We start from the raw sequence: 25,119 nt of genomic DNA, 5'->3' as shown, positions 1-25,119 counted from the left end.
CTGTGAGGTGCCGAGGGGGAGCAGGCTGGGCAGCAGCCTCCAGCGAGCTGGGCAGGGCCCCGGAAGGTGGGTCAGGGGGCACTGAGCCCGGGAGAGAGGCCCTGAAGGACCTGACTTCAGGTTCTCCTCCACCTTTCTGCCAAGCTCCCTCTCTCCCTTCTTTCCTTCTTTCTTTCCCTCCCAGAGGAAGGGAGGGAGGGAGAGAGAAACATCAATAATGAGAGAGAATCATTGATTGGCTGCACACCCCATATTGGGGATTGAGCCTGCAACCCAGGCATGTGACCTGACCGGAAATCGAGTAAATACTTAGAGGAGGAAGAAGAAGAAAAAGAAGGAGGAGGAGGAGGAAGAAGGTGGAGGAGGAGAAGGAGGAGGAGGAGAAGAAGAAGGAGGAGGAGGAGGAGGAGAAGAAGAAGGAGGAGGAGGAGGAGAAGAAGAAGGAGGAGGAGGAGAAGGTGGAGGAGGAGGAGGAGAAGGAGGAGGAGGAAGAAGAGAAGAATAAGAAGAAGGAGGAAGAGGAGGAGGAGGAGGAAGAGGAGGAGGAGAAGAAGGAGGAGGAAGAAAAGGAGAGGAGGAGGAGGAGAAAGAGGAGGAGGAGGAGAAGAAGGAGGAGGAGGAGGAGAAGAAGGAGGAGGAGGAGGAAAAGGAGAAGAAGGAGGAGGAGGAGAAGAAGAGGAAGAGGAAGAAGAAGAGGAAGAAGAAGAAGAAGAGAAGAAGAAGAAGAAGAAGAAGAGAAGAAGAAGAAGAAGAAGAAGAAGAAGAAGAAGAAGAAGAAGAAGAAGAAGAAGGAGAAGAAGAAGAAGGGGAAGGGGAAGGGGAAGGGGAAGGGGAAGGGGAAGGGGAAGGGGAAGGGGAAGGAGAAGGAGAAGGAGAAGGAGAAGGAGAAGGAGAAGAAGGAAGAAGGATTTTGTAGACAAAACAAAATTAGAGAGTTTCTCCACAGCAGGACTTTCTGAGGCCTTGAGATGCTAATAAGCATTGCAAATTTCCCTGCGTTTCCCCCCAAATTTACTTGCCGGGGGATCTTGGCAGGAAACAGATGGCTCATTCAAAGGAGTAATTGCAGGGATGATTAGCAAACGTGTGAACAGATTAAGGAGCCCAACGAGGGGATGATGAAGCATCCTGGGACCAGCCGGAGGGATCTGGGCGACTGGAGAGAAAGAGCCTGGGACAGGGACTGCCCCACCGGAGCCGAGACCCCCGCAGAGGGCCGGGAGGAGCTTGGGAATAACACCCCGGCCTCTTTCTCCTCCCGAGTCTCCATCACCACCTGCCCATTCTCACAGCCTTTGGACCGATCTTGAGGCCAAAGGGCCCGGAGTCCAGACCATGGAGGCCAGCCTTCCAGGGACAGAGGGAGCGGAGGAGGAAGGGGCTGAGTGGACATGCAGCACCGCCCCCCGGACATCCGTTAACATCTGGGAGACCACTACCGTCCAGAACGCCATCTGGCCAACGCCGGCCTAAAACGTCAAGTCCACGCCCCTCGACGGGGCCACGGAGTCCTCCCATCATCTCGTCACAGCTCGGCCCCCGCCCCTTTCGCCCCACGCCCCCCACCTCCACGGGTCTCGGGGGCGTGGCTCTCCTCTAGGCCTTTTCCATGGTTTTTCCGGTGGAGGGAGCCCATCCCTGCAACTCCTCAGCCCGGCTCACCGCCTCCTTCCCTCTCCGGGGGACTATCCACCTCATTCTTCTTCTTTTTTAAAATATATTTTATTGATTTTTTACAGAGAGGAAGAGAGAGGGATAGAGAGTTAGAAACATCGACGAGAGAGAATCATCGATCAGCTGCCTTTTGCACGTCCCCTCCTGGTGATGTGCCTGCAGCCCAGGTACATGCCCTTGATCGGATTCGAACCCGGGACCTTTCAGTCGGCAGAACCGACTCTCTATCCGTTGAGCCAAACCGGTTTCGGCTCCACCTCGTTCTTACCGGCCCGGATGGTAACAGATCTGTGTGGCTTCCAGAAGGGACAGGCAGTCTGAAGGATGCCGAGCTGCCCCTACATCCCAGAGGCCTGGGCGGTTCAGGCTTTGAGAACAGACTCTCTGAGCTCAGGCCGTCCTGGGAGACCCCCAGGTGTGGCCACTGGGTCTTCAAGCTGCTGATGCTGCACCGACACTCGCAGGTGCCCGGGTTTCCACTTACCCTGCACGGACGCTCGTCTTCCCAGAAAAAGCTCGTGGTTCTCCGGTCCACAGACACGTGTCTCCCCCCACCCCCTCCCCGAGCTGTCCTCGTGGCAGGAGTCCCAGTGGCGCCTGGGATGGGGCCTGAGGGAGGATTGGGGCGGGGGGGTACGGCTCAGAAGGAAGATGCCTTGGGGTGGGGAAACTGGGATGAGGCAGGGTGTGCGATCTCCCGGCCGCAGGCAGGCGTGAGTGAGTGTGTGAGTGTGTGGTTTGTGGAAGAGCCACCCTCAAGGGGCCAAAGAGCCGCATGTGGCTTTCGAGCCGCAGTTTGCCGATCACGGCTCTAGGGTCTGGGACCAGACCTTCTGGGTCAGGGATCAGACAGCCCAGGAGGGCCAGTTTTGGTCCTGGGGCCTCCTCAGCGGCCATCCATCCATCCCAGGCCCTGCAGCTCCTGCCTGCTTCTCACCCTGCCCCCCCCACCCCCACCCCCACCCCCACCCCCACCCTCACCCCCACCCCGGCACCCCGCCAGGCGATGCACTAATGCACTGCCTGCCGCTGGCTTCACTGGCATCTCGTCTCCCAGAATCTTGGCCGCAGAGACGGCCTCGAGGTTCTGTTTTTAGAAACCTCACAACAACACGAAAGGACGGGCCTAGCTGATAAGGAGCCGCCTGATACACATGGGCTTCCTCCACTGCGGCTGCGGCCAGGGGCCGAGCTCCCCACCTGGGCGGCGGGCCCAAGGGCCACTGCCTCCTCTGCCCACAGCGGCCCCCGCCCCGTGTCCCCTTCGCCCGCCCTGCCACGGCCCCCTCCACCTCGTGGCCCAGGTCAGAATGTGCATACACACCCCAACAGACACATTACAGATGTATGTGTATATAGCTGTGCAGGCTGATACACACATGTGCACGTATGTACACACACATACAGGTACATGCATGATATGTCCATATACACACAAATCAGAATATATATATATATATATATATATACACACACACACACACACACACACTTCAATGGACACATTACAAATGCATGTGTATATAGCTGTGTAAGCTGACACATATGTGTGCACACATGTACACATGCATGTAGATGCATGGCATGCCCATATATACCCATGTGCATGTCTGCGTGCACATACTGTATATACCTCCGTTAGTGGCATTCGCAGGCACCCTGGCCCTGTGCCAAGAGCTGCTTATTTTACTCCCACTAAAGGAGTGAGGGAGGCCCATTTTACAGATGGAGAAACTGAGGCTGGGAGACTTTGTCAGCTGCCCAGGGGCCCATGGCCGGGGAGCAGCGGAGCAGGGATGGAGCCCGGTGTGTCCTCGACCCACAGGCGGTGCCGGAATCTGTGCCGGGCCCTTCTCTCTCCCCGTCCTGTCGGCTGTGGGGTGGACGTCAGTCCTCCAGGCCACACGCAGGCCCCGGCCTGGATGCCCTCTTTGGGGTCCACCAACACGGCTAAGCCCTCGCTCTTTTCCAGACCTCAACTCATCCTTCCTCTCATGCTGTCAAAACACCCAGAAAGCGCCGAAACCGGTGTGGCTCAGTGGATACAGCATCGGTCCGCAGACTGAAAGGTCCCAGGTTCAGTTCAGGTCAGGGGCATGCACGCTGGTTGCGGGCACATCCCCAGTTGGGGGTGTGCAAGAGGCAGCTGGTTGATGTTTCTCTCTCATCGACGTTTCTAGCTCTCTATCCTTCTTCCTTCCTCTCTGTAAAAAAAAAAAAAAAATCAATAAAATATATTAAAACAGAACAAAACAAACAAATAAACCAAAAACCCCAGAAAGCAAGGCCCGGAAGCACAAGTGAACTTGACCGCACGTGCAGGCCGCACGCATGGCACAGGGATCCATGAAGTCTGAGTGCAGGCCGGCGGCAGGCCGGGCCCGGGGAGGGCCAGGGTCAGCCGCAGCTCATGGGCAGGAGCCGGTGTGTCACTCACCAGCGGCACGGCCGGCCCCGCGCTGCCTTCCTTACATGGACAGAGCCCCACGGCAGCTGCTGCGTGAGTAACCAGGACCTGGTGTCCCTCTGGCCTCGGGGAGCGGCTGGCAGCAAAGGAGCCGCAGCAGCTGTTTGCCCAGCGTGCGGAGGGCTGCAACCCTAGCGCCCCTCAGCTGTCACGGCAGACCCTGTGGGGTCCAGAGGAGAGTGCAGGTGGCCTGCGGCCCGGGGCCCACCCCTGGCAGACCTCAGGGGAATTGGAATCCCAGCCAGGGCTCCCCCAGGGCGGGCAGCGGCCAGCTCCCGTCCAGGGAAGACTGTCTTTCATCCGAGGGAAGCAGCCTCGGGTGGCAAGGCTTTGGGCGCTGGCATGCCAGGAAGAATGCCCAGGACAAACCCGATCTTCCCCCTCCAGCCTCTGATCCCCTACGGATGCCTTGCTTTCTGCTTTCTGCTTCGGGATCTCCATTTGTGCCTCTTTGGGGTTCAGTGCTGGCTGATTAGTTCATGTGAAATCTATTAAATAGCCGAAACCAGTTTGGCTCAGCGGATAGAGCATTGGCCTGTTGACTAAAAGGTCCCGGGTTTGATTCCGGTCAAGGGCATGTACCTTGGTGGCGGGCACTTCCCCAGTGTGGGGTGTGCAGGAGGCAGCTGGTTGATGTATCTCTCTCATCGATGTTTCTAACTCTCTATCCCTCTCTCATCCTCTCTGTAAAAAAAAAAAAAAATCAATAAAAAATATATAAAAATGTATCAAAGAATCATAGCAGAATACAGATTGAGCCACAGCAGAATACAGATCACCCATCCAGCTTCCGACTCTTTCCTGCATAAAGTGTAAGTCTATGCAACGTAAGTTTTCACGTTCATTGTAATCACCTATAAACATTCATCATTCTTCTCATGAAAAAAAAAAAGAATCGGCTCTAGCTGGTTTGGCTCAGTGGATAGAGCATCGGCCTGTGGACTGAAAGGTCCCAGGTTCAATTCCTAATCAGGGCCCGATCCCCAGTAGGAGGCATGCAGAAAGCTGCCAATCAAGGATTCTCTCTCATCGCTGATGTTTCTCTCTCTCTCCCTCTCTGACATCAATAAAAACGTATTTTAAAAAAAGAATCAATGGCAGAGCAGAAAGAACACTATCAAGGCGTTGGGGGTCAAGGCATGAGTTCTGGAACCAGTGCCCATGCCGTCCCTCACTTTCTTGTCCCTTAAGCAGCCTGAACCTCAACTTTCCCCTCTGCGAAATGGGCACGATGCTGCCGAGCCTCCTGGGGCCGCAGTGAGGATCGGATGAGGACATGTGCCGGGCTCTGTAGTCAGCACAAGAGCTGAGGACACAGGAGCCCTATTGCACCCTCCCCCTTTTAAAAAAAATACTTTATTGATTTTTTACAGAGAGGAAGGGAGAGGGATAGACAGCTAGAAACATCGATGGTAGAGAAACATCGATCAGCTGCCTCCTGCACACCCCACACTGGGGATGTGCCCGCAACCAAGGTACATGCCCTTGACCGGAATCGAACCCGGGTCCCTTCAGTCCGCACACCGACGCTCTATCCACTGAGCCACACCGGCTTCGGCAGCCCCCCCTTTTTAAAAGTCCCCCTGAAGTGTTGAGGTTGTCCAGCTCTGGTGCAGACATCGCTTTGGCAGGGACTCGAAGGCACGCTGGCTGCCCGAGGAATCCGCTGCCCGGAGGGGCCCTGAGTCCTCTCCTCCCTAAAGGGCCGGATGGTGCGGACGCCCAAGGGAGCCTCTGGTCCCCGGCCAGCAGGCGGGGCCCGGGCGCCGCCTTCGTCCTGGGAGTGGCCGGGCCCGGTGAGCTGCTGGATGAGCCTCTTTGTCCACCGTCAATGGGGTCAGTGTCGCCTCCCGGAGTGGGAATGAGGTCAGCGTTCCTCCCCGGAACCAGCGCGCCCACAGCTTCGCCTCCGAGAGAGGCCGCTTTGTTGTCCCCGCCGTGGTGGCTTCACCTACAGTCTCTGTAGAACCGGCCTCCTTTCTCAGCGTCTGCGAGCATTCTGGGCCAACTAATGTTTCTTTCTTTCTTTTTCTTTTTTTAAAAAAAAATATATATATTTTTATTGATTTTTTACAGAGAGGAAGAGAGAGTTAGAAACATCGATGAGAGAGAATCATCGATCAGCTGCCTTCTGCACACACCCTCCTGGGGATGTGCCCACAACAAGGTACATGCCCTTGGCCAGAATCGAACCCGGGACCTTTTAGTCTGCAGGCCGACGCTCTATCCACTGAGCCAAACCGGTCTCGGCTCTTTTTTTTTTTTTTTTTCTTCTTTTTTTAAAATATATTTTATTGATTTTTTTTTTTTTTTTACAGAGAGGAAGGGAGAGGGACAGAGAGTTAGAAACATCCGTGAGAGAGAAACATCGATCAGCTGCCTTCTGCACACTCCCCACCGGGGATGTGCCCGCAACCAAGGTACATGCCCTTGGCCGGAATCGAACCTGGGACCTTTCAGGCCACAGGCTGACGCTCTGTCCACTGAGCCACACTGGTTAGGGCCCGATCCAACGTTTCTGAAAGGAAGTCCCACAGGCCTTTGGTTAGATGCCACAGAAACAACTCGCCCGCTAAGAGGGGGGTCCTCCTCGGACACCCCCAGAGCCCGGCAGAGCCCGGGGCACGCTGACCACTGGGCTCTCCGTGGAGGGATGGCACCTCTGAGTCTCTCCCCAGAGGAAAGCTCCGACACGGTGCCCACACCTCCCTGTGCCAGCGCCACCTCCCCGCCTCCATCTGCCCTGCAAGGCGCCCCTGTGCTCAGCGTCAACAAACATGTTGACTTACAGTAAGTCCTCTTGGCTCCGGGGCCGCTCGGCCTGAGAGCTGTGACATGGAATGTGCTGTGGCCGGGAACCCCGGCTGCGTCTGTGTGGGAGCCAGGGGGTGCGACCTGACACCCCGCCGGGCTGGCTGGGCTGCAGCGGCTAAAACGGGCTGATGTGCTCAGAGCTATTTCTCGCCACAGGTTTCACCCTCCAGCGTGGCCGCCTACAGGACTGTGGGCACCGGGGCCCCATGTGGAGGCCGAACGAGAGAAAGAAAGAGGGATCTGGAGGCACACAAGCCAAAAGGGTAACAAGAGGTACCACTGGTCCTGGCCGGTGTGGCTCAGTGGCTAGAGCAACCGGCCTGTGGACTGAAGGGTCCCGGGTTCGATTTCCGTCAAGGGTTGCAGGCTTAGTCCCCAGCAGGGGGCGTGCAGGAGGCATCCCACCCATGATTCTCTCTCATCATTGATGTTTCTATCTCTCTCTCCCTCTCCCTTCCTCTCTGGAAAAAAAAAAATTAGGAAAAAAGGTTACTTCTGCATTGAGAAATTATAGCTCATTTCATTCAATTCCTCCCCCCCCCCCCCCCCCCCTCCAACCCCCTCCTCCTGCTTAGCTGCATTTTCTAACTTTTCCCTAATGGTCATGTTTCATTCTGGAAATAAATAAAATAATAAATAAATAAAAAATTATGTTTTTAAGTAAACATCGCTAAAAGGGTGGCCCATAAAATACTTCATCCTTTCCCCCCGGGGCGAGCCAATGCCGCCAGCTTCCCTCTTTTTCGGGCATAAATCACTGTTTGCTCTGTGTGGGCCGGTGAGTGCTATTTACAAGGCTATTTTAAAACCAACAAGCTTATTTTGGAAGGTTCTGGCGGACTTAGAGGGAATTACAGGATTTGCGCTGGGCGATGTCCCGGATGCAGCGCCCGCTGTGATGGACAAGAGGAGAGGGCTCAGGTGCCTCTGGGCTCAGAGGAAGCGGGATAGAAGCTGTTCAGGGTCCCAGTGGGGTCCAGGGATCACGGTTTTTATATGTCAATTAAATATCCAGTACCCCCACTCGGCATGGCTCTCAGTGGTGGAGCGTCGACCTATGAACCAGGAGGTCCCGGTTTGATTCCTGGTCAGGGCATATGTTCGGGTTCTGGGCTCAACCCTCCAGTGGGGGGCATGCAGAGGCAGCTGATCAAAGGGTCTCTATTTATTTTGTTTTAAACATATTTTATTGATTTTTTTTTTTTACAGAGAGGAAGAGAGAAGGATAGAGAGAAACATCGATGAGAGAGAAACATCAATCAGCTGCCTCCTGCACACCCACTACTGGGGATGTGCCCGCAACCAAGGTACATGCCCTTGACTGGAATCGAACCTGGGGCCCTCCAATCCTCAGACCTGGGACCCTTCAGTCCACAGACTGACGCTCTATCCACTGAGCCAAACCAGTTTTAGCAAGGGTCTCTGGTTTCATTTTCCAACTCTCCTTTCCTCTCTGAAATCAATAAAAACATATTAAAAAAAAAACCCCAAACAAACCAGTATTCCCGAAAGAGGCTAGACATGGGTCATACCTCAGTTTACTCTGCTTTTCCCAGAACTACCCTGTTTCCCCGAAAATAAGACAGTGTCTTACATGAATTTTTTCTCCCAAAGTTGCGCTAGGTCTTATTTTCAGGGGATGTCTTATCTTTCCATGCGCTAGGTCTTATTTTCCGGAGGATGTCTTATTTTCGGGGAAACACGGTATTTGGTTTGGGAAGGAGTTTGGTCTGAAGTATGACCCTCAGTGCTTGCAAGTGTGTGCTGAGTGCCTTGGCGAGGTCACCTATTTTTGTAGAACTACAAGCATGATCTATACCATAAGTGAGACGTGAGAAATGACGTGTGTCTAAGCTGGAGCTCCAAGCACAGAGGTCCTGACCTTGCACATTATGGCTGCGCAGACGCACTTTCTGTCCTGCACCGAAGCCCGGAGGAGACAGAGGGCGTGGGTGCGAATTCCCAGGCGTTCGGTGTTCACAGTCAGACGGTGCCCATTCTTTTGGCTCTATTGATCATTCTGTGTCCGGGAATGATGGACTTGCGGGCCCCATGTTTCATTGAGAGTTTCTGTGTCCAGTGAGATGTGGACGCGCCCGCATGAGTGGCTGGCCCTGCTGGCTGGCCTGGCTTAGGACACGTTGGGAGAATTGGCAAGGATCAACCAGCTACAGAACACCGATGCCCCCTACCTCTTGGAGAAGACTTCATAGACTAGGAAGCTGGTGCCTGAATGATAGCGAAATAGATTTCCAGAATGTTCCGGGGCTAACCTGAGGGAGAACTGCTGGAGAGTTGCTCTCAGGGTGGCTGGGGAGGGAGTTTTTGACCTGTTTTGTCTGTGTGAGAACCACACGGGGAGTCATGTTTTTTCTACATGTTCCAGGTAGTTTCATATGCAGAGCTAATGGGGTGGCTGGGGATCTGGTGTGTTTAGAAGAATCATGGTACCTGAGGCCAAGGCAGTTTTTCAAAAGAGACCATTTAGTACCAGGTACTGTTCACCAGAGAAATAGGACCAAAAGCACGTTAGTTTCCATACCTGGCCGGATTTGGCCCATGGTGGGGGTTTGATTTATGTAATAGGAGTTCCATCAAAATTATTTATTCACTGTGGAGAACAGTATGGAGTTTCCTCAAAAACCTGAAAATGGAACTCCCATTCGACCCAGTAATCCCACTCCTAGGAATATATCCTAAGAAACTAGAAACATCCATCAGAAAGGAAATATGCACCCCTATGTTCAATCTACAATAGGCTAGGATTTGGAAACAGCCTAGATGCCCATCAGCAGAAGATTGGATCAAAAAACTATGGTACATATTACACAATGGAATACTATGCTGCCATCAAAAAGAAGGAGTTCTTATCATTTGCAGCGACCTGGATGGAATTGGAGAACATTATGCTGAGTGAAATAAGCCAGTCAATGAAAGAAAAACAACACGTGACCTCACTCATCTATGGATAATAAAGAACATTATAAACTGATGAACAAAAAGATAGATACAGAGACAGTAAAGTATTTAACAAGCAGACTGTCAAATTACAGCGGGGAGGATAAGGACTTGCATGCATGCATATCAGCAAAACCAGTGGACGAAAAACTCTGGGGGGTGGAGGGAGGGCATGTATGGGAGTGGGTGGGGCAATGGAAATATATGTACACATATATTATAATACCTTAATAAATCAAAAATGAAAAAAAACACACAAAAAAACCAAAATTGTTTATAAATTACTAGAAGTCTGATGCATGAAGATTTGTGCTAGAATGGGCCCTTCCTTTCCCTGGCTGCCAGCATCACCTTTCTGCTCCAGCTCCACCTTCCCACACTGCCCAGAGGCCCTGAGAGACCACCACCCACCATCTTTGTTGGATTAATTTGCATATCACTCCTGATTGGCTGGTGGGCGTAGCAGAGTGATGGTTAATTTGCATGTTCCTGTTTTATTAGGTAAGATTCCGCATTGGTGGTGGTCATGTGAACTCTGTTTTGATGATGACGTACATGGCAAGTTCATAGGCTGCCAAAATTGCAAAAATAAACCTCAATTTGGGCCATTATACATTCAGAATTTGTGATAACTCAAATGTGATCAATGAACAGTCATCTTTTCTCTACTTAGCTAGCTGTTTCTTCATAGGGAATACAAATTAATAGAACAAAAAACTGACGAATGAGGTTTGAAATTAATGCAAGAAACTATTTCTTAGCAGCCTCAAATATTTTGGAAGAGCTAATTATCAAAAAATTGCTATTGTTCTAAATAAATAAATGTGTACTGGACTTGGCTGGTTACTGTTGGGGGAAGTTAAGGATTCTATATATATAAAAGGCTAATATGCAAAGTGAGTTCAAAGGGAAACCGGGAGTTCGAGCCCTCACTATGATGTGTGCTGACCACAAGGGGGTGGCATGGGACATGGAGGGTGACCAGCAGTGGCAGCAGGGCACTGAGGGAGCAAGGGAAGGAGGAAGAGGGGAACACTGGCCAGGCCTAGGCACCTTACCGGTGCAAGAATTTTGTGCACAGGCTTTCTAGCATAAAGATAGATAAGATAGTTTGTGCTCTCAGCATTGAAAGCCAATGCCCTGGGCTCAATAAATTAGATGCAACACGGAATGACTTAAATACATCATTTTCACTTAATATAACCTTCTTAAAAGGGGATATTACGTCACTTGTTTTCTTCTTGCACAATAAACCTCAACCCAACGAAGCACAATTTCCAATCCTGCCAATCAATGGACATTTTTAGCTTTCACAGATCAATAGGCAATCAGTAGTCTATCTCCAGTTCTCTTCTTGTCTGAGATCTTAGCAGCAGTAGAGGTTATTGACGATTTCCAACTTCTTGCTCCATTAGGCCCCCCGTCTGCCTTCTCCTTCCTGGTTTCCATCCCCACCTCGGTGACGATGCATTTCCAGCCTCCTTCTAGTGTTTCTGCCTCCCGTGTCCAGGTGAGGAGTCAGGAGAAGTTTTAACGTATTGACCTGTTGCGTCATTTCCTTGGCCTTCCTTATGGCTCTTGCCACAGTCTCTTGAGTTATCTGTTTATGCACCTGCATCCTCTACCAGGCTGTGAGCTATTTGAGGGGAAGGACAATGGCTTTCATTTTTGTATCTTTGCCCATAACACGTACTCTCTGGTGTCAACTATTTGGGCCAAAGAAGGTGGCAGTAGGATTAGAGAGGAGGGCCTAGGAGAGACAATTTAGATGTTGATTGATGGTTCTTTGTGGACCAATCGAATGTGAAGCCAGAGTGGATGGTAGGAGAGGACAGGCAGGATGGGAGCAACCCACAGGAAGAAGCTGGAGCCAAGGGGTTAGGCTTGGGGTGCAGAGAGACTGAGGCGCAGCAAAACGTGGATGTGGAGATGTTTGGGAAGCAGCTGGACACACAGACCTATGCTGATTGACTAAGTTATTCCATGAAACTAAAAGCATCACAACTGGAAATTTACGAAGTGTCATTCCTGCTAGAATAACAACGTCTCTGAGCATAGAAAGATCTTTTTAAAAAAATCATCTAGTCCAGCCCTACTTGGTTTGGCTCGGTGGATAGAGTGTTCACCTGCAGACTGAAGGGTCCCGGGTTCGATTCCGGCCAAGGGCACGTACCTTAGTTGCGGGCTCCATTGCAGGTCCCAGTTGGGGCACATGCGGGAGGCAACTCATGGATGTGTTTTCTCTCTCTCTGTCTCTCCCCCTCCTTTCCACTCTCTCTAAAAGCCAACGGGAAAATATCCTTGGGTGAGGATAAAGAACAACAACAACAATCATCTAGTCCAGTTGTCAATCGATGGCTTTGATCTTTCCTAGATGTTTCCTGCTGACCTTCTGCCCTTGGGCCTCCCAGTTAGTGAGCTCTCTCTGTATTTACAGCATTTCTGCTTTTCTGATTCACCGTCCAAGACTGTGGCCTCTTTTCCTCCCAGCATTAAGTTTCTCTGGCCTTTTTAACATAAAATATTTTTGCTCAGTCCGCTGTTTACAGAAAACTCTTACTGACCATTTTACTTATGGTCAGGTGCGCATAATTTTACTAATGGACAATCGGAAAATAGGATTTCTTCTAGACCAGTGGTTCCCAACCTTTCTTTTTTATTATTTTTTATAAAATATATTTTATTGATTTTTTTACAGAGAGGAAAAGAGAGGGATAGAGAGCTAGAAACAGCGATGAGAGAGAAACATCGACCAGCTGCCTCCTGCACACCCCCTACTAGGGATGTGCCCGCAACCAATGTACATGCCCCTGACCGGAATCGAACCTGCGACCTTTCAGTCTGCAGACTGATGCTCTACTGCTGAGCCAAACCTGTTTTGGCAAGTTCCCAACCTTTCTAATGCCTCGACCCTTTAATACAATTCCTCATGTGGAGGTGACCCCCAGCCATAACATTATTTTCGTTGCTACTTCATAACTGTCATTGTGCTACTGTTTTGAATTGTAATGTAAATATCTGGGTTTTCCGATGGTCTTAGGTGACCCTGCTAGTGGTTGTAGAACCGCTGATGTGGAGCCTAAGACCATCGGAAAACACATCCGAAAATAATGTTATGGTTGAGGGCCTCCACAACATGAGGAACTGTATTAAAGGGTCGCGGCATTAAAAAGGTTGAGAACCGCTGCTCTAGACTTTGTAAGAGAAGCTTTGGGTTCATTGGGAAACAAAAGGTAAGAACTGGCTTAGCTCACAGGAACCGCCCTCTCTTTTCTCCGAGGTTCCTACTAGCCTTGGGCTCCCCTAACTCTGAGGGGAGCTGGAAGCTGGACTTGTCTGTCCTACCTACCAGCCCAGAGATACCCAGCGGGTTACTTAGAACGCTGGCCTCTAGAATGGAGATACTGACGGTATTCATCCCACAGGGTCCCTGGGAGGATGGGGTGGGAAATCCTTGGCATCTCGGCCCTGCAGTGAGTTTTAGTAAATATTTGCTCTTGTTATTCCCATCCCAGGCACGCCCATCCCTCACAGAGAGCCATCTCCAGAGGGGAAACATCATGGGGCTGAGGAAAGATGGCAGCAGCCGCATCTGAGGACAAAGAGAGGAAGTGACTGGGATCAGCGAGGCCTCAAAGCCTCAGAGAGGAAGCTCGAGCCCAGAGCCAGGAGCAGGCAGTCGGGGAGAGAATTACGGGAAGACGCAGCTTCCGGCCTTCGGGAGCGAGAATGTGCTCATCGTTACTGCGGGCCTCTTTTAAAGGCTGGCTAAGGAGGCGATGGTTAACTCACATGGCTCCCAGGGGCTGGTGCTTTCTTCTATGCAGAACATGTCTGCCTTGCCCTACCTGTTTGGCTCAGTGGATAGAGCATCGGCCTGCAGACTCAAGGGTCCCAGGTTCGATTCCGGTCAAGGCCATGGACCTTGGTTGCAGGCACATCCCCAGTGGGGGGCGTGCAGGAGGCAGCTGATGGATGTCTCTCTCTCACTGATGTTTCTAACTCTCTATCCTTCTCCCTTCCTCTCTGTAAAAACAACAACAACAATAAAATACATTTTAAAAAATACGTCTGCCTTAACGTTGTAGGTAAACGAGGTCTGTGAAGGAATTCTTGGATGCTTTGCCTATAGCAAGCACTCAAATGTATTGAATGTCACATTATTTTTAAAAAAAATATATTTTATTGATTTTTTTACAGAGAGGAAGGGAGAGGGAGAGAGAGTTAGAAACATCGATGAGAGAGAATCATCGACCAGCTGCCTCCTGCACACTCCCCACAGGGGATGTGCCCGCAACCAAGATACATGCCCCTGACCAGAATCGAACCTGGGACCCTTGAGTCCAAAGGCCGATGCTCTATCCACTGAGCCAAACCGGTTAGGGCAACACATTATTTTTTAAAGCTAAAAATACATGGTTGACATATTGGAGATCTTACGATGTGCTTCATATTCAGTCCTATAAAGTTGGTGTTATTTTTTCCAATGAATTCTTTTTTTTTTTAATTGATTTCAGAGATAGGAAGGAAGAGGGAAAGAGAGACAGAAACATCAATGATGAGAGAGATTCAATGATTGACTCCTCCTCCATGTCCCACACTGGAGACTGAGCGCACAGTCCGGGCATGTGCCTTTAACAGTAATCGAACCCAGGACTCTTCAGTCCGCAGACCAACACTCTATCCATTGAGCCACACCAGCAATGGCTCCAATGGACTCTTGAAGAAGCGGAAGTCTAGAGTGCAGTGGGTCCTTGGTGTCCTCAGGATGGATCTCTGTCCTCTCTCTGTTTGCAGGGGTGAATGTTCATTGTTGGGTATTTTTAGAAGAGAACGCACCTGCCGCCGAAAGGCTAGCAGTGACTTCCAGAGGATCTCTAAATAGACCGGATGCTCAGGAACCAGGAGGGGTGCATATGCCGAGCGTCATGGACCAGGGGAATGGTGTGGTGAGCCTCAGAGGAGGAGGAGGAGGGGTGAGGAAGAGGAGCTGAAGCCACCTGTGGCAGCAGACCCAGCGCCCTGGGGCAGAGCAGTCACAGGGAGACCAAAGGATGCTGGCCCTTCACACCCTGACCCCAGCCAACTCGTCCAGCCTCCTCTCTGATTCCCTCCCCTCCGGCCCTCCTGTCTCAATGCAGTCAACTCCGTTTGTTGCCCGAGCATGCTACTTCTTTCTACCTGTCTCTGTTGTCACACACGATGCCCTCTGTTTGAAATGCCCTCTTCGCTGTCCCAGCTGGTTAGTGTGACGAGGCCACCATGTATTCAGTGCCCATTTCACAAAGATTATCGTTGCGGGCGGCGGGAATGGCACCAGGCAGGCATCGGACCGGTGGGGCCAGACCCAACCTGGGCTCAGCAACCTCGGTCCTTGGGTTCTGGGTAGGAGAGAAGTCAGAGCTGCGGTGGGTGCTTCTCCTTTTTCCGAGTCCCACACGGAAAGGGAGAAGGACTGGATCCTGAGTGGAGGAGCTGGGGATTAAGAGATAAAGGAAAGAAAGAGACAAGAGGCAGACAGAGATCCAAAAGCTGGGTGCCGGGTGGAGGCTGTCACTCTGATGGAGGGACAGTCACCACCCACCACAGACAACACAGCGCACTTATTGATTTCCAGAAGGGGGTTCAAGGTCAAAGGAGTTTTGGGTGTGCCCAGGTCCTACCCATTCCCTCATTCCTGGGATTTAGCATATACAGACCTGGGCAAGTCAAGGTCCTATTCGTTCCTTATTCCCAGCCAGTGGATAAAGATAAGAAATCGGTTCTGATCACAGTCTCCCACATTTTGGGAGGCTGTTTCCGGGGGACAGCCATGCCAGTCACCTCGGACTCAGCTTACATTAATTTAAAGGCCATCCATGTGCATTCCCAGGGGGCCCCCTACACAGAGCCAAGACCCAAACTGTAAGAGGACATTGGCTGGGTAACCCCCAGAGGGAGAGAAAGAATTCCTGGAAGAAAGGGGCCCAGGACACAGGTTCCGGGGTAAAGGATGGGCCCTGGGAGCTTGGGAGAAAGGAAGCCAATGGGAATGGGCCTGGGGCCGGCAGAGAGGGTGGGGGAAGGGGAGGGAAGGGGAAGTAGAGAGGGAAGGGAGAGGCACGGGGCCCTCCCTCCTAAGGGCTTTAAGGGGGAGATTTTAGGGGAGGTCCCAGGGGAAGATCGCAACAGACCCGTGGTCTGCCAACTGCGGCTCTCGAGCCTACATGTGGCTCTTGGGCCCCTTGAGGGTGGCTCTTACACAAAATACCACGGCCTGGGCGAGTCTATGTTGAAGAAGTGGCGTTAGAAGACGTTTATATGTCCGTATGGCTATCTTGCTCTCCCAGGAAGGGTTTTATAAAGCGAGGAAGGGGATATATCTTTATGCATCTTTTTAAAAAAAAATATATTTTATTGATTTTTTCACAGAGAGGAAGGGACAGGAATAGATATAGTTAGAAACATCGATGAGAGAGAATCATCGGCCAGCTACCTCCTGCACATCCCCTACTAGGGATGTGCCCACAACCAATGTACATGCCCTTGACCGGAATCGAACCTGGGACCTTTCAGTCCACAGACCGACGCTCTTTCCACTGAGCCAAACCGGTTTCGGCTTTATACATCTTTGTAATCATATCCGCTCTGTCCTCCCTCTTCCGACTAAGCCTCCCGACTTGCTCGTCACATAATATGCTCTTAATAAATTAGGATTGAATTAATGCATAAACTAATTAACACGAAGGGGCGCATCTGTGAAGCTGTGAACTTCCTTCTCTTTGCCAGATTATCGATTCTGCCGGTACGTGTGTTCCCTGCCCGCAGCCCACACTAGCGTGCCGGGCACCAGCCAGATGGCTAGCCACGGAGGCGGCTGTCCTCGGCACCCACAGCCGAGGGGCTGGGATGATGGGAGACCACCCCAGGCCTGGTTGCCTCCTCTAAGGCCCCAGTCCCTGGGGCTAGGAATCTCAGGATGCCTGCATTCCTGGATTAACCCTTCAGGATCTGACCTGGGCAATTCCATTTTGAAGAAGTGTCTATTTTATCCTTTAAAAGATATTTTTATTGCCAAAGCCAGTTTGGCTCAGTGGATAGAGCGTCGGCCTGCAGACTGAAGGGTCCCAGGTTCGATTCCGGTCAAGGGCATGTACAATATCTTGGTTGCGGGCACATCCCCAGTGGGGGGGTGTGCAAAAGGCAGTTGATCTATGTTTCTCTCTCATCGATGTTTCTAACTCTCTATTTCTCTCCCTCCCTCTCTGTAAAAAAACAATAAAATATATTTTAAAATATATATATTTAAAAAATATGTTTTTATTGATCTCAGAGAGGAAAGGAGAGGGAGAGTCAAAAACATCAATGATGAGAGAGAGTCATTGATCCAATCCCTCCTGCAGGCCCCACACTGGGGTCCGAGCCTGCAACCCGGGCATGGGCCATGACTGAGAATTGAACCGTGACCTCCTGGTTCATAGGTTGATGCTCAACCACTGAGCCACACTAGCCGGGCCAACCCCATTTTAAGGCATTTGCTGAGTCACCGTCCTTCAGCATCATTCAGAGCAGACAGGTTGGGAGTGCAGCGGCCGCTCTGACGGACACTTTCTCCAAATGCCTGCTGTCACCTTACCGCCAGGTCACGTTGTAATAAACCGCAGACAGAGCGGCTCATCCTCTGGGAGTCCGTCAGCCCCTGATCTCTCTGTCTGTCTGACCCGTCATCCTGTAGACTCCACTCGCCTCTCCTCCTTCAAAACAGGATGTGGGGCCTGTTTCCAGCACAGTCGTCTGAGAGTGAGATGATTGGATAAGGAAGTGAGCCGGCCTCCAGCTCCGAAAGGGTTAACACCCTTTCCCGACCCAGATTGAGCTGCCACCCAGGGGCAGAGAGTGACACATCTAAAGGCAAACAGCGCCCCCTCCCGCAGCCCCCTAGTCCCAAACAGGCGTTTCCGCTAGTGTGTTGGCCATAATGTGCAATGGCAGTAAGTCTTTGAATTTTGATTCTCAAAGCTGTCCTGTTAGGGACAGAAATAGAATATTGGGGACTAGCTATGGTTATGGGAACTATCTTTTTTTAAAAAAAATATATATATTTTTATTGATTTTTTTACAGAGAGGAAGGGAGAGAAATAGAGAGTTATAAACACCCATGAGAGAGAATCATCGACCAGCTGCCTCTTGCACGCCCTCTACTGGGGATGTGCCCGCAACCAAGGTACATGCCCTTGACCGGAACTGAACCTGGGACCTTTCAGACTGCAGGTCGATGCTGATGCTCTGTCCTCTGAGCCAAACCAGTTTCAGCTGTTTCTAATTCTTAAGTATTTAAAAAAAAATATAGTTTATTGATTTTTCACAGAGAGGAAAAGAGAGGGATAGAGAACTAGAAACATCGATGAGAGAGAAACATCGATCAGCTGCCTCCTGCACACCTCCTACCGGGGATGTGCCCACAACCAAGGTACATGCCCTTGACCGGAATCGAACCTGGGACTCTTCAGTCTGCAGGCCGATGCTCTATCCACTGAGCCGGTTTTGGCGGTTATGGGAAGTATTAATCACGCTTTGTCTACCACGATGGCCCGGTTCTGGTTACAGAAAGGACTTTCTGGCCTGGCTGGGAATTGTGTGGCCCCCGGACCTGGGAGTGCACCTTGGAATGTGGTCCTTTTCATTCAAGAACGGCCTGGTATGGCAGGAAGATGGACAGGCTCAGTGCCCTGACAATGCAGTGCCATCCCAGCCTGCACTGCCCGCGTCTCCGTGCCTGTAATCCCTGCTTCCCCACGTGACCTTTGTCCTCCTGCCCAAAAACAAGCAGCTGGCGTGCGGTGGGGTGCAGAGCAGATTTCGGGGGGTGGCCCGCTGCTCCTCCACACTGCTCACAGCATTGGAATCAGCGCTCATCAAGGATTCGGCCCTGTCTCTGCTCAGTTGGCTCAGGTAGTGACAGGCAGCCCAGACCCACTGGCTGTCTGGTTTTAGTTCTGCAAGGAGCACTTCCTGGAGTGACCATCTGTCCCGGCTGATGCCTTTGTTCCGGCGTCATCCTGTTCAGGTCTGCGTGCGTCACCGACGTACGTGTCCAGGGGAAAGGCAGAAGTGTCCTATTCTCTGCCTTCTCCTCCTCCTCCTCCAGCTCCAGCCGACCGAGAAGACGCCTGGGCCCTTGTCCGGGTGCGAGTCCCTGTGCCTGGGAGGGTGCTGTCCGTACATCTGGGCGTGGGGAGAAACGCAGAGAGGAAAGGAGAGGGAGAGTCAGAAACATCCATGATGAGAGAGAATCATGGATCCGCTCCCTCCTGCACGCCCCCCCCCCCCCCCCCCACTGGGGACCGAGCCTGCAACCCGGGCATGTGCCCTGACTGGGAATCGAACTGTGACCTCCTGTCCTGGTTCATAGGTTGATGCTCAACCACTGAGCCACACTGGCTGGGTCAACCCCATTTTAGGGCAGTTGCTGAGTCACCGTCCATAGGCAACATTCAGCGCAGACAGGCTGGGAGTGCGGCGGGCAGGCCATTCGGCAGACGTGGGCAAACAAATGGGGATCCGGTCAAGTCAAGCCAACCCGGGCCCAGGCCCAGGCCCAGCAGGGTAGGCTACTGCTGGGAATTGCACCAGATCCACCCAGGGGGGACCCTGTCAATGGAAGGGCAGGCTCCCCACAGAGGCCCTGGCTAAAGACATATATGTAAACGCCCATGGAGGAGCCATTCACTGATTCACAGATGAGTATGAATCAGCTCGAGTGAATAAGTGATTAATACCTATTGTGAACTAGCAGAGTTCAAAGACAATAGAGCCTGATGGAATGAGACTCAATATTTTGTCAGCCCGGCCCGTGTGGCTCAGTGGTTGAGCGTCCACCTGTGAACCAGGAGGCCACAGTTCGATTCCCGGTCAGGGCACGTGCCTAGGTTGCGGGCACGATCCCCAGTAGGGGGTGTGTAGGAGGCAGCCGATCAGTGATTCTCTCTCACCATGGATGTTTCTATCTCTCCCCTCCTCTCCCTTCCTCTCTGAAATCAATCGAACTATATTTTAAAAAACATTTAGCCTATGCCATGGCAAGATTTCCGGGTAGATGCGTAGCATCTCATCTGGATGTGGCTTCTTCTATTGTTTTGTCATTGGGAAAGAAGAAAAGAGGCGGGGATTGGTTTCCCAGATGCCTCGTACCCGCCATCCCAGGAGCCCTGCGAGGAAACGGCTGCCATCCCCACTGTACAGATGAGGCGACCAGGCTTGGGGAGACCAAGAGGACTGTCCAAGGACTGACAGCCAGGATGGACCCAAATCCCGTCACCTTACCACTGGGGATGAGAAATTAAAAAAAAAAAAAAATATATATATATATATATTTTTATTGATTTTTTTACAGAGAGGAAGGGAGAGGGATAGAGAGCTAGAAACATTGATGAGAGAGAAACATTGATCAGCTGCCTCTTGCACATCCCCTACCGGGGATGTGCCTGCAACCAAGGTACATGCCCTTGACAGGAATTGAACCCGGGACCCTTCAGTCTGCAGGCTGACGCTCTATCCACTGAGCCAAACCGGTTTTGACAGGGGTGAGAAATTTAAAGGAGAAGCGTGGCTTGTTCTCGAAAGAGCTGGGAGAACTGGCGAAGATTGTGAAAATGATGATAAAAAGGGGATTGAGGTTGGTGGTGACCATTTTATTTATTTATTTATTTTTATACATTTTTATTGATTTCAGAGAGGGAGGGAGAGAGAGGAACATCAATGATGAGAGAGGATCATTGATTGGCTGCCTCCGGCACACCCCACACTGGGGATGGAGCCTGCAGCCTGGGGGTGTGCCCTGGCCGGGAATTGAACCGTGACCTCCTGGTTCATAGGTCAACGCTCAACCACTGAGCCACGCTGGAGGGTGGTGATGACCATTTTCAATGCTACCTGCTAGGCACCCCGCTAAGCCCTTTGCGTTTATTACTTTATTGAACCCATTTAAAAAGCCTGTGAGATGTCCTGAATCTCTTTTTGCAAATTAAAAAAATCAAGGCAGTAACTGAGTGGTTGTGTCAGGATTTGAACCCAGCTCTCTCTGATGACAAAGCCTGTGTTCCTGGCCCCACCACTGACCCCTCTGCTGGGGTAGGGCCCAAGGAGAGACAAACCTCCCCACTAAGTCCTGATGCCCGGGGGTCCTGAAGGGACAAACTCCATTAAGGGTCTAAAATATCGCCCTCGCTGGTTTGGCTTAGTGGGTAGGGCATCGGTCTGGGGACTGACGGGTCCTGGATTTGATACCGGTCAAGGGCACATGTAGGCTGGATCCCCAGTGGAGGTGTGCAGGAGGCAACCAATCAATGATTCTCTCTCACCATTGATGTTTCTATCTCCCTTTCTCCCTTTTCCTTCCTCTCTGAAATCAATAAAAATATATAAAAAATAAAATAAACAGCTAGAAAAGCATAGAGTTGAATCTAGAAATATATACTTCCTTGATCTTCTCTGGATTGTTTTGTAAACAGAGATGCACAGTCTTGTTTAGCTAACTTAACGGGTTACGGTTGAGGTAAGGAGAGATGACTGAGCCCTGTTCAGCTCTATTCCAGGGAGAGTCTGATCAAGGATTGTATGATAGACCTCTGGGCGCTTAGGAATGGAAGTCTGCCTCCAGGAAGCCAGGCTGAAACTCGAGTGCCGAGATGCAATGCATTCCTTCCCACCATTTCCCAGAGATGGGGCCGGATCCCAGGGCATTTTATTTGGGAGAAGCAAATCAAATGCTTGGATAGGACACGGAACGGTGTTAACGTATAGTATTTTTAAAAAATATATATATTTTATTGATTTTCTACAGAGAGGAAGAGAGAGGGATAGAGAGCTAGAAACATCCATGAGAGAGAAACATCCATCACCTGCCTCCTGCACACCCCCCACTGGGCATGTGCCCGCAACCAAGGTACATGCCCTTGACTGGAATCGAACCCGGGACCCTTCAGTCTGCAGGCCGATGCTCTATCCACTGAGCCAAACTGGATTCAGCTTAACGTATAGCATTAAGTGAGGACAACCGATGTAGCTCCACGGAACGGGACAAAGAAAGTGCTCAGATTGGTGGGAGCATCACAGCGATTAGCTGGCTGAATTTAAAGCCTTTTTAAAAAGAAGCAGGGCAATATTTATCATCGCTCGCTTGCTGCCCGGGCCCTCAGCGGGATGTTTTGCTGGATCCCTCTCTGTCGCAATGTGCTAGAAATAAGAGACCATCCAGGGCTACATGAGGCACGCGTCCCCCTGTCATTCCCTCCCACCCAGCCCTATTATCTACTCTTAGTGACTTTGGAAATCTCTACTGCGGTCCCCTGACAAACCAATGCTTTGGCGCTTCGGATGTTTTTAATGTTGGCCACGACGGTTGAAAGATTGCTGACCCCAAGGGGCAGGGCATCCTGGATTCTGCGGAAAACTAGGCCACAGCGGCAGGACGGGGCCTGGTCCCCGGCCTGCGGAGCAGGGGAGCAGGTCATGCGAGCCGGGCCCGTGCCCAGTGCTGGCCACGCTGTCCCTGTCACTGGGGTTGGGAGCAGCCGGTGCCAGGTGGGCGAGGAGCGAGCGGCTGTGCTCTCTCGAAGGTGGCCAGATGGCAGGGAGCTGCCTGCTGGGCACGGGCATGGCCAGCCCAGGCATGGGCACTCTTTGCTGGAATGTGCTCCTGCGATCGGGGTGCCAGGTGACGCGGGTCATCTTCCGCTTCCAGCCAAGTCGCAGGGCAGCGGGAGGACGCCGCCACCTGGCCGAGGCCCGTCGGCGAGCGGCTGGGCTGGAAGCCGGGGCCCAGAGAACAAAAACCCTTTCTGGTCTGGTCCTCACGGGCCCCTCCTGGCCGGCCGGCTGGCCCCGGGCAGGAGCCTGGCCACCTGCTGGCCTCGGAGGGCTGGACTGGAGGTCCATGTGCCGGCTGAAGCTCTGGCGGACCCGGAGGTAGCTGCCCTCACTCCACCTGCCCCCTGCCCGGCTCGGTCCCTTGTCCCTGCCATCTGTTTCCTTGTGCCGCTGATGGATTTAGCTTGTGAGTCGCCGTAGATGTAGCAGGGCTTGAGTCCAATGGCTTCACAGGGAAAGACAGTTGCATGTAAACAGAACAGCCTAGAAAAGAGAAGGTGGCGAGTAGAGGAAGGAATGACAGGTGCTGCCCCACGGAGGGAACAGCCCTACGGGCTGGGAATCAGCTCAAACCAGGAAAGGGAGGGTTTCGGAAAGATCTGCCTGCACCCCATTCACCACCCTCAGCAGCCTGTTCGGCAGGTGCTACAAAGAGCATCAGAGCCGAAACCGGTTTGACTCAGTGGATAGAGCGTCGGCCTGCAGACTGAAAGGTCCTAGGTTCGATTCTGGTCAAGGGCATGTACCTTGGTTGCGGGCACATCCCCAGAAGGGGGTGTGCAAGAAGCAGCTGATCGATGATTCTCTCTCATCAATGTTTCTAACTCTATATCCCTCTCTCTTCCTCTCTGTAAAAAATCAATAAAATATATTTTTTTAAAAAGAGGGAGCATCAGAGTCAGAGAACTGGATGAGTATCATTTAAAAATATATAAAATATATATTTTATTGATTTCAGAAAGAAAGGGGAGAGAGAGAGAGAGAGAGGGAGGGAGGGAGGGAGAGAGAGAGAGAGAGAGAGAGAGAGAGAGAGAGAGAGAGAGAGAGAGAGAAACATCAATGATGAGAGAATCATTGATTGACTGCCTCCTGCACGCCCATTCTGGGGATTGAGCCATATGTATGCCCCAATCAGGAATCAAACCAGTGACCTTGTGGCTCATAGATCGATGCTCAACCACTGAGCTATGCCAGCCAGACAAAAGGACTGGTATTTTAAGAATGGGAAAACCTTGACCCAAAGTAAGGAAATCCTGGTTGGGTTAAATCGAACCCCTGTGGGCAGAGTTCAGCACCTATGAGGGCCCTCAGGTGTGCATGGACCTGGATTGGGGTGGGAGGAGTCCGGTCTCCCATGGAAGGAATGGGCCTGGCATTCCGGAGGGTGCCTATGCTGTGGGTGGTGGTGGTGGTGGAACAACCATTGGACTGGCACCTCCGTCTCAGCGTCTCCATTCTCAGTCCATAAAGTAAGCATTCTGGAGGTCTCGGTTTGATTCCCGGTCAGGGCACAGGCCTGGGCTGCAGGCTTGATCCCCAGTAGGGGGCAAGCAGGAGGCAGCTAATGAATGATTCTGTTATCATTGATGTCTCTCTCTCTCTCCCCTTCCCTCTTCCGCTATGAAATCAATAATATATCTATAATAATAAAAGCATAATATGCTAATTAGACTGGATGACCTTCCAGGTGAAGCCTGGGCTGCGAGGGAAGCCTGGGTCCAGGATGCCAGAGGGAAGCTGGTGCCGGCAGCTAGGGGAAGGAAGGCCTACTTTTGCACGAATTTTGTGCATCGGGCCTCTAGTATGTATGTATGTATGTATGTATGTATGTGTATGCATATTGAAGTCCACAAATTTCTCTATCACCTGGGAGCCACCATCCTGAACCAGGAGAAGCATCCAGGAATCCTTATCAGGTGCCATCTACACAGAAATGCCATTGGAGTGGGCCCTAGAGTGAGCCTCAAAGGATCGTCCCCATGACCTTGGACCTGGCGGTCTGTCTTGAAAGGAAGGGGGGAGGGTGAGAGATGGTAAATTCCAGGAGAGGGGTCCTCTGAGTGGCTCCCGGTGCTGACCCCAGCCAGGCCCAGCCTGGAGGGCTGGTGGTGATGATGGCAAGCTCAGAACTTGGTCCTGGGCCAGGGAACAGAGCCGGGTGCCATTCCCGGGAAACCAGCCTCCACCAGCTGCTCCTGGAACAGCATTTCAATCCGGTTACACTCAGTCCTCGCACTTGATAGAAGCAGTTGTCTTCCCAAAGCATTCCAGACGCAATGTAAATACACTTTCCCCGAACCATACAGGCACTCTCCGGCCTGGGTGGACCCGTCTTTCTCTCGAGGTCTCCCCGTTTTGCTTGTCTCTTTGCTGGGACACACACACACAGTATTTCGTTAAGAGATCAGAAAGCTGAACTTCGAGATTAGCATAAAAGCCTGTGACTCACTGACTCGCAGGCTGTGTATCAGATTAACATTGGATTTGAGTTAATCGTGTTAATTTCAAGGGGAACACAACACAACTGCAGACTCCGCGGTGCTGCTTACACTGAGACGCTCTGAAATGTCTCTTATTTT

The sequence above is a fragment of the Pipistrellus kuhlii genome, unplaced genomic scaffold (genome assembly GCF_014108245.1).
Source record: "Pipistrellus kuhlii isolate mPipKuh1 unplaced genomic scaffold, mPipKuh1.p scaffold_m20_p_25, whole genome shotgun sequence".
Classification (NCBI taxonomy): Eukaryota; Metazoa; Chordata; class Mammalia; order Chiroptera; family Vespertilionidae; genus Pipistrellus; species Pipistrellus kuhlii.
This window is presented reverse-complemented; position numbering follows the sequence as displayed.